Consider the following 10,586-nt stretch of genomic DNA (forward strand, 5'->3'; position numbering starts at 1 on the left):
CTTTCACTACTACGGTGAACTATCCACTTTCACTGTGTGTGGCGAACTATCCATACTTTCACAGTGTGTTGTGAACTATCCATACTTTCACAGTGTGTGGTGAACTATCCATACTTTCACAGTCTGTGGTGAACTATCCATACTTTCACAGTGTGTGGTGAACTAGCCATACTTTCTCTTGTGTGGTGAATTACCCATACTTTGTGCTTAGATTTCCCCCACACTTCTCCCTGTGTGGTGGATTTTACCTTTTTGTTTTAAGTATAGATCCATCCCTTTTTTTTGCCCAAAGGTACTTGATTCAGAATGGAACAGAAGTCTGATTGCATTCAAAATTTACAAAAATATCTCTTAGAAAAAACCTCCCTTGCAGATAATCAGGGCAGTCGATTGTCTTCTTGGGAAACAGTTTTACTAGTCAGGGAGCATTCTGATTAAAAACTGTTCAAAGAAACTTACAACAAATTTGGCGCAATACGTCAAAAGTGTTCTTCAAAATTTCAAACTGTTTCTTTATTTTGGCAAATTGAATCAAATCTTCCCTTGTGGGTGATCATGGCAGTATCATTGTCTTCTTGGGAAACAGTTTTACTAGTCAGGGAGCACTCTGATTAAAACTGTTCAAAGAAATCAAACCTTAAAAATGAACCTACAAAATTCAAACTCGTTCTTAGTTTTTTTTTTTGCCAGGTTAAATTATCCAGACTGACAGCCCTTTCTGAATCATTTGTCTTCGGATTTTACATTAAATTAAAGTGTTATTAATTTAAATGCCAGAGTTGCTCCTACAACAAATGAGACCATGGAAAAGACCTATGTTTTAAATAAATAATGACTTTTCTTGCAAGCAAAGTCATTAACTTTATTTCAAAAAATTAACAAAAGAATTCAGAAATATCAGTATCTTGCAGAGGTATGGATATTTCTATCAAAAAGAATTGTAACTTTCATAATTTGTTTTCTTCTTTTTAGTTTAGTTTTATTGTCGTAAATTTTGTACTCTGAAAGATATTGGGAATGTCTCTCAGAGTTTAAGGTTAACCCATACAATAAATGATGAGTAGTTTTTGGTATGTTCCCCTCATGATTTTTCAAAATTGTTCACACAAAAGTTTAAAACGTCATACATTAAAACGTAAGAGATCATGAGACAGTGAAAACAGATTTTGTATTTAAACAAATTATGACTTTCCGTGCGAGCAAAGTCATTTAATTCATTTCAGAAATTCAAAATGTGGACTCATTGTGTAGGAGCAGCTCATTCTGATGAGTGATGCATGTTAGGGCCTCATCAAAACCCAATGAAAAAAACTCGCAGAGTTGTGCAAACACCTGTGCCTGTTGGTGGACCCCCTCGGCTGTCTGGACCAAGTGGTGGTCATGCTGGCCCTGTGCAATGGAAGGTATGTTCTCTGTTCACTGAAATTCAATTAGATGCACCACTAGTGTTCTCTTCACTGGTGTAATGCCCTTCAAAATTGACGAGCTAGAGCGAGCATTTTCGGAAGCAAACAAACACTAGGGAAGGAGCTGGAAGCGAGTCGTTGGTCCCTAAAACGTTCTGGTCGATCTCTCAAGACGTCGGGATGAGGGCCCCTTATCATTTAGCCTTTTGTTGGTCACGTCATTTCTTTTGTTCTCTAGTAAACAGGTTTGTGCTGGGGTTCATTGAGAACATCAAAGGTGCCTTGAGATGTCTTCGTTTGAGCCAATGGAATCTGGACCCGGTAGACGATGTGGGACTTCTATCCAGTTGATGGTATGATGGTCGGAAAAACATGTTCTGCTTTGGTCGTGCCTCTCAGCAACTTCTCATTCACTGTAAGCAAAAACTCAATTTATTGCCGATTGATACCAAGGATGACATTGGATTAGTATATGTTTGGAATTGTTTAGTATTTTGTAGAAGTCAAAGGTCATGTCTATGTCAAGGGTACTTAAGAACCTGGTCATGGTCAAGGGTAAACCCTGGAAGGAGATCACTTAATTTCTTTAACAAAGGTAACTTGGAAGGATATCTCATACATTTAAAACAAAAATTCCCATTTTGAAAAAAACCCCAAGAAAGACCAAACTGTGCGGCAGTTTAGTCCTTTAAAAAAGAGCTAAAAAATGTCTGTTTTATCCACTAGATCCACAAAATTAATTTCGGCAATTAAAAAAAAAAATATATTTCTTTAATTACCGTCTCTAAAAACTCTTGTCAAAAAAATTTCAGTCTTCAGCAAAGATTAGGAATGTTTTTTCTTAAAAAGGTAACAAATATTCTTCCTATCTAGAAACAATAAAAAGAACCAAAGTTACAACTTATTGGTGCCTTTTACCCGCCCCAACCTAAAAATGGTAAACATTTTTGCAAAATCTATAGTTGTTAAAAGTCCAATGCAAGCACCACTTTCATTTTGTACAACAGAAATATGATTGTAAATCTCAACAGTCTCCTCTCTTTTGTCAAAGGTCATAACCTGGTATTTTGTGAAAGGTCAAACCCTGGTCTTTTTTCACAGGTCAAACCCTTGCCTGGTCTGTCCCTTGCGTTATGAATTAGCCACACTTACCCCTTTGTGTTGTGAACCTCACTTGCCTTTCAGCAGTGAATCACCAACACTTAGCCTAACTTTAAAAATGGTGACTTCCCTACTTCCCCTGCGTGGTGAAAAACTTGCCCTTCTCCTGCAGTGAAACACCCACACTTTGCCTACCCTTTAAAGGGTGAATCGCCAACACTTGCCGTTGTTTGGTGAGGCAGAAACCTTTAATAATATCCTTAAGTGGTCACCCCTGCTTCACCGTTGTGGGAACCCTCTTGCCCTCAAGTGGTGAATTAACCACACTTACCCCTGCGTGGTGAACAATGCTCACTTGTAGCGAGTCACCTACACTTAGCCTATCCTTAAATGGTGAAACGTTCACACTTGCCGTTGTTTGGTGAATCACCCACCTTAATATCCTTACGTGGGCACCCGCACTTTTTTCTAGTGGGAACTCTCACTTGACCTTGTGTTACCCACACTTATTCATGTGTGTTGAACAATCCTCACTTGCCCATCTGCAGTAATCACACTTAGCCTATCTTTAAATGGTTGCGAATGACCCACTTCCCCTTGTTGCGAATGACCCACTTCCCCTTGTTGCGACTGATCAACTTCCCCTTGTGATAAATGACCCACTTACCTTTGTGTTTAATAACCCACTTGCCCATGTGGTGAATGACGTACTTCTCCTTCATGGTGAATGACCCGATACCCCTTGTGGTGAATGACCCACTTCCCCTTGTGGTGAATGACCCACTTCCCCTTGTGGCGAATGACCCACTTCCCCTTGTGGCGAAAGCCCCTTTTCCCCTTGTGGCGATTGACCCTCTTCCCCTTGTGGCGAATGACCAACTTCCCCTTGTGGCGATTGACCCGCTTCTCCTTGTGGTGAATGACCCACTTCCCTTGTGGTGCACAACGTTTTCCCCTTGTGGCAAACGACTGTCTTCTCCTTGTGTTGGATGACCCACTTCCCCTTGTGGCGAATGACCCACTTCCACTTGTGGTGAATGACCCTCTTCCCCTTGTGGCGAAAGCCCCTTTTCCCTTTGTGGCGATTGACCCTCTTCCCCTTGTGGCGAATGACCCACTTCCCCTTGTGGCGAATGTCCCACTTCCCCTTGTGGCGATTGACCCGCTTCTCCTTGTGGTGAATGACCCACTTCCCTTGTGGCGCACAACGTCTTCCCCTTGTGGCAAACGACTGTCTTCCCCATGTGTTGGATGACCCACTTCCCCTTGTGGCGAATGACCCACTTCCCCTTGTGGTGAATGACCCACTTCCCCTTGTGGCGAATGACCCACTTCCCCTTGAGGCGAATGTCCCTCTTCCCCTTGTGGCGAAAGCCCCTTTTCCCCTTGTGGCGATTGACCCTCTTCCCCTTGTGGTGAGTGACCCACTTCCCCTTGTGGCGGATGTCCCACTTCCCCTTGTGGCGATTGACCCGCTTCTACTTGTGGTGAATGACGCACTTCCCTTGTGGCGCACAACGTCTTCCCCTTGTGTTGAATGACCCACTTCCCCTTGTGGCGAATGACCCACTTCCCCTTGTGGTGAATGACCCACTTCCCCTTTTGGCGAATGACCCTTTTCCCCTGTGTGGCGAATGACCCACTTCTCCTTTTGGCGAATGTCCCATTTCCCCTTGTGGCGAATGACCCACTTCTCCTTGTGGCAAACGACCCACTTCTCCTTGTGGTGAATGACCCACTTCCCCTTGTGGCGATTAACCCTCTTCCCCTTGTGGTGAATGACACACTTCCCCTTGTTGGGAATGACCCACTTCCCCTTGTGGTGAATGACCCACTTCCTTGTGGCGAATGACCCACTTCTTTTTGTGGCAAACGACCCACTTCTCCTTGTGGCGAACGACCAAATTCTCTTTGTGGTGAATGACCCATTTCCCCTTGTGGCGATTGACCCTCTGCTCTTCCCTTTGTGGCGAATGACCCTCTGCTCTTCCCCTTGTGGCGAATGACCCACTTTCCCCTTGTGGTGAATGACCCTGCACTTCCCCTTGTTGTGAATGACCCTGCACTTCCCCTTGTGGCGAATGACCAACTTCCCCTTGTGGCGAATGACCAACTTCCCCTTGTAGCGAATGACCAACTTCCCCTTGAGGCGAATGTCCCTCTTCCCCTTGTGGCGAAAGCCCCTTTTCCCCTTGTGGCGATTGACCCTCTTCCCCTTGTGGCGAATGACCCACTGCCCCTTGTGGCGGATGTCCCACTTCCCCTTGTGGCGATTGACCCGCTTCTACTTGTGTTGAATGACGCACTTCCCTTGTGGCGCACAACGTCTTCCCCTTGTGTTGAATGACCCACTTCCCCTTGTGGCGAATGACCCACTTCCCCTTGTGGTGAATGACCCACTTCCCCTTTTGGCGAATGACCCTCTTCCCCTTGTGGCGAACGACTCACTTCTCCTTGTGGCGAACGACCCACTTCTCCTTGTTGTGAATGACCCACTTCCCCTTGTGGCGATTGACCCTCTGGTCTTCCCCTTGTGGCGAATAAAATAATAATAATAATAATAATAAGACTTGTAATGCGCACATATCCACCCTGCTGGGTGTTCAAGGCGCAGACCCTCTGCTCTTCCCCTTGTGGCGAACGACCCACTTTCCCCCTTGTGGTGAATGACCCTGCACTTCCCCTTGTTGTGAATAACCCTGCACTTCCCCTTGTGGCGAATGACCAACTTCCCCTTGTGGCGAATGACCAACTTCCCCTTGTAGCGAATGACCCACTTCCCCTTTTGGCGAATGACCCTCTTCCCCTTGTGGCGATTGACCCTCTTCCCCTTGTGGCGAATGACCCTCTTCCCCTTGTGGCGATTGACCCTCTTCCCCTTGTGGCAAACGACCCAATTTCCCTTGTGGCGGTTGACCCTCTTCCCCGTGTGGCGAATGACTCACTTATCCTTGTGGTGAATGACCCACTTCCCCTTGAAGCGAGGACCCATTTAAAATGAAATCCTACTAATTTTGTCCAAAAAAGGTGTAATATTTGAAAACTGCATGGTCTAGGTCAATCAAATAGACTGAAAGGAACTCAAGCACATCTAAAATGTTGTCAATCTGTCCTACATTTTATTAGCTAATAATATGAGTCAAATTCAGCAACTCTTTTGTCATAGTTTTAGCGGCAAATGAAACTCCCGTCTTGTAAACAAACTCTTAATTAGTGACATTTTGAAAATTCACCCAAAACCAGGGGTGTGTCGTTTGACAGATATTCGAACCACTTTGAATCCCTCATTTTATTAGCTAATAATTTGAGGTTCAATCTTAAAGTGTTTTATGTAAATACTTGTTGAAGCGCAAACCAAGTAAAGGAATTCTGGCATTCAAAATTTAAACTACTTTGTATCCCTCACTTTATAAGTTAATAATTTGAGGTTAAATCTTAAAGCGTTTCATACAAATGATTAGTTGAAGTGCACAAATTGTTCAAACGTAAACCAAGTGACAAAATCCAGGCATCAACAATTTTTAACCACTTTGTTTTCCTCATTTTATTTGCTAATAATTTGAGGTTAAATCTAAAAGCGTTTGTATATAAATGTTTAGTTGAGACGCCAAAATTGTTCAAGCGCAAACGAAGTGACAAAATTCTGGCATTACAATGTCTTAGTTTGTGTTTTTACCTAGTCCGCAGTTCCGAGTAAAATCAAGTACTTTTAGAAGCAGTAGAGTTTCTTCTTTGGTCAGTCTTAACTAACATCTACTACTTATAATGGTCACATGCAGTTTCAGGTTTAAAATATTAGATCTTATGTTAATCCAATGTCATCTTTGTTATTTATTGGCGATGAAGTTAAAGAGGTCACTATTCACCTAATTAAAACCAGATTTCAATCTCATGTGATCTCTGCCGTTAACCCTCAAAGGTTTTTGACGACTTGTTTCTATGCACTTTGTTTTTGTTTACTTTGTTTTTAATCAAAGTCATTCAAAATTATGTGCTCTTGTAGTCGTTCTGTTACTCGACTGCATTTGCACGTCCAAATTGCAGCCCCATGAAAAGCAAGGGGGAAATTATGGCCATTGCAGACACATGTTTCTCCGATCAGCATACGATCATCTGAAAAGACGTCTTCATCACCTATTGGGTTAGGATCCCATTGGAACAAGCGTCGACATCTCTCGGCACCACCAGTACTGCTTGGTTGCGAAACAACATTAGGTGAAGTCCTAAGCACTCTTGAGGGCATCAGTTCATTTAAGCAAGCAACAACTACCTTCTGCTCCAGACTGCGTCTAAAACATTGCGCAAAATTGCGTCTAGCTCGTTACATTTTGTAAGACATTACAACAATGGAAGTAGACCACTAGGGGTACAACTAATTGAACTTCACTGAACAGAAAACATATTGGACATTGTACTTGGCCAAGCAGACTACCACGAGTTCCAGGTAGCCGAGGGGGTCCACCGACAGGCACAGGTGTTTGCACAGCTCTGCTTTTTTTTTTGGTCAAAATTTTCAATAAAAAAAATGAAATGTACCCTCTCTCTGCAAGTTGTGTCTAATTTGTGTCAAACCTACCCCCACCCCTATTATATTTCATATATTGAAAGTCCATCCCATCCCGGTGGAACCCACCCCCACCCTGTAGGGAGACCTTGAGTCAATCTCTACAGGGTGGGGGTGGGTTCCACCGGGATAAGATGAACCTTCAGACTGCCATGTCTGCCCACAATGCAATTGGGTGTGTATACGCAATTTTAGCAAGTTATTTTGCGCATCAGAACTAGTAAAACATAATACACACCCAATTTATGTTGCCTTGAGGGCAAACATGGCGGCCAAGTAGTCAAGACCACAGAAATAATGACACATTTATCCCTAAATAGCATCGGCTTTTATTCACTGACTGACAAATACAATAAAATACAATTATAAATCAAGGTTTAAAGTAATCAATATGTTGTCTTACTTGTTACTTTAAGTATGAGGCATTGGACACCTTTTGTAATTAATTGTCCTAGACCAGTATTCTCACTTGGTGTATCCCATCATGCATAAAGTATAACATCTGTGAAAATTTGGACTAAATTGGTCATCACAGTTGCAAGAAATTAAAGAAAGAAGAAATCACACCAGTTGCACGAATTTGTGTGTTTTCAAGTACATAATAAAAGGCTTCAGGCCTGAAGCATATTGTTATTTCTCAAAAAGCGTTACTTCAGAGTGAGCCGTTTTTTTTACTTTGCTTATACATGGTACTATCAACAGCTTTCCATTGCTTGTTATTAATACCAGGTAAATTTTTACGCTAACAATTAGTTTGAGTATTACCAACAAAAACATTAACTTATTGCATCTTTTTAACCAAGTTCTACACCAAGTTCTAAAGAAGACACTAAAATGTTGGTTAAATACTGAACAGTTGCTTGATGTTGACAAATAAATTGTCGAATTAATTATTTTAAAACAATGTACATTGAGGGAAGTACAATGTAAACGCAAAGCACGACACAACAGCAAGTATTGAACCCTTGCACGCGCGTGACACGCGGCGACTGATCCGCGCTCACCATGTTGGTGGGCAAGTTAGGTTTACGTGTATTAATGCCTTCTGGCCTAAAACGCGCACTTTCACTGCATAACGCACGCCATAATATATATAAAAACGTACAGTGAAATTGCCCACCAGTATGGCGCATTCAAGATTTTCTTGAAAATTACAGAATTGTCTTTTCATGGTTAGAATCATCTTATTGTTTGCATCAAAGTCACATTGGTAGTTCCAAGGCTTCAACAGCTACTTTAGTCCCCTTGTGGATCAGATCACGTCACAGAAGAACCCCTTTTATTAATCAGGGTACGTTGACAACCTGTATTGAACAAAAATGAAAATTCAATCAATACTTTGGCCCATCAGTAATGCAGTTGAAAATTACAAAAAAAACCAAAAACGTTGTGTCAGGTCTGGCGAATGGTCCCTGAATTAAGTGTACATGTATGTGGATGGGGGGTGTGGAGAGTCCCATCTTAATTATAGTTACAACCATCTTCATATCAGTTGTCTTTCTCATTATGGGATGATAACAGCGAACATGAGCTCACATGAGCTCGATCAGAACCCTTGCAGCCCCCCCTCCTTAAATGAGATCAAAAATATACACAAACTATTGGTTTAAAACTTTAGTCTCTCCTAACTTATATCTTTGCCGAAGGGTGCCCACCCCCAAGCTCCCCCATGGAAATGTTTGATTTCCCCGACTCCCTTATAACAAATCTGATCAACTTATCTTGGCGATGTACGAAGATGACTAAGCTGTCTTGCAATGTACTTTGTGCATTGTGTGATCCCTCTGGGCTGTCAGCATAAGGTACACGCCTGAAGAGGGAAAACATGATACAATTTTATTAGCACAATTTTAAATAAACATATCTATCTGCTGTTGTTTTCTTTGGACCAAGAGTGTCTGATTTGTAAGTCATTTTTTCTTCAATATTTGACCCTAATTTTATAAATTGCTGGACTTACCCCTTGTGATTTTTTCAAATTTTTGACCAAATTTTGATATAAATGCTGGACTTACCCTTTGTGATTTTTCCAATTGTGGAGCCAATTTTTGACCCAATTTTGATAAAATGCTGGACTAACCCATTGTGGGTTTTTTCCCTCAAATTTTTGACCCAATTTTGATTTAAATGCTGGACTTACCCCTTGTGATTTTTCAAATTTTGAACCCAAATTTGAAAAAATACTGGACTTACACATTGTTGTTTTCTTCTATTTTGGAACCTAGTTTGACAAAAATACTGAACTTACCCCTTGTGATTTTTTTTCAAATTTCGGACCCAATTTTGATAAACTGCTGGACTTACCCCTTGTGATTTTTCAAATTTTTGACAACATTTTAAAAAAAATTGCTGGACTTACCCAATGTGATTTTTCTAATTTTGGACTCCATTTTGATAAAAATACTAGACTTACATATTGTGGCTTTCTATTTTGGACCCTAATTGATAAAAAATACTGGACTTACCCCTTCTGATTTTTAAAATTTTTGACCCAACTTTGATAAAACTGCTGGACTTACCCCTTGTGATTTTTCCATTTTTGGACCCCATTTTGATAAAAATACTGGACTTACATATTGTGGCTTTCTATTTTGGACCCTAATTGATAAAAATACTGGACCTACCCCTTGTGATTTTTCAAATTTTCGACCCAACTTGATAAAACTGCTGGACTTACACATTGTGGTTTTCTATTTTGGACGCTAATTTGATATAAAATACTGGATAATACTGGACTTACCCAGTGTGATTTTTCCAATTTTTGACCCAATTTTGATAAAACTGCTGGACTTCCCCCTTGTGATTTTTTTCAAACTTCCGACCTAATTTTGATAAACATGCTGGACTTACCCCTTGTGGTTTTCTTCTATTTTGGACCCAAATTCAATAAAAATGTTAAACATACCCCTTGTGATAAATTCAATTTTGGACCCAAATGGGTAAAGAATGCTGGACTTACCCTGTGTGATTATTTCAAATTTTGACCGTAATTTGATGCTGTACCTAGGCCCTTTAAGCCTATTCACAATCGCAGCTGCACTTGTTCATTACTGCTGACAACGCAAAGTCTATCTCCCGTGACCTTTAGACAATACCAGCGGGTGTTGTCAAAAGGTCACGAAAGATAGACAAATTGCATTGTCAGCAGTAACGGACATGCGCAGCTGCAATTCCGGATAGGCCTATTCCTTGTGATTTTTTTTTCAATTTTGGACCCTAAATAAAATTGATTGAATTACCCACTTGTGATTTTTTCGGGATTCTTGTATACATTACGGTCTATGAATGTCGTAAGCCTCCATTCTCCAATCCCGCCCCCCCCCCCAAAAAAAAAAAAAAAAAAAAGAAATTGTAAGTTGCCCCAGTTGTCTTATTTGGAAAAGTTTCTGTTTGGCGCCACCACTTTTTCATTCGATATGAAAAAATTTGGAAAATTATCCAATAATATAGTATGTTATTTACCTCAATGAGATATACCTTTTTGTAAAAATTAGTGAAAAGTGTTGGTGCCATAC

Source organism: Asterias rubens, chromosome 20, assembly GCF_902459465.1.
Source record: "Asterias rubens chromosome 20, eAstRub1.3, whole genome shotgun sequence".
Lineage (NCBI taxonomy): Eukaryota > Metazoa > Echinodermata > Asteroidea > Forcipulatida > Asteriidae > Asterias > Asterias rubens.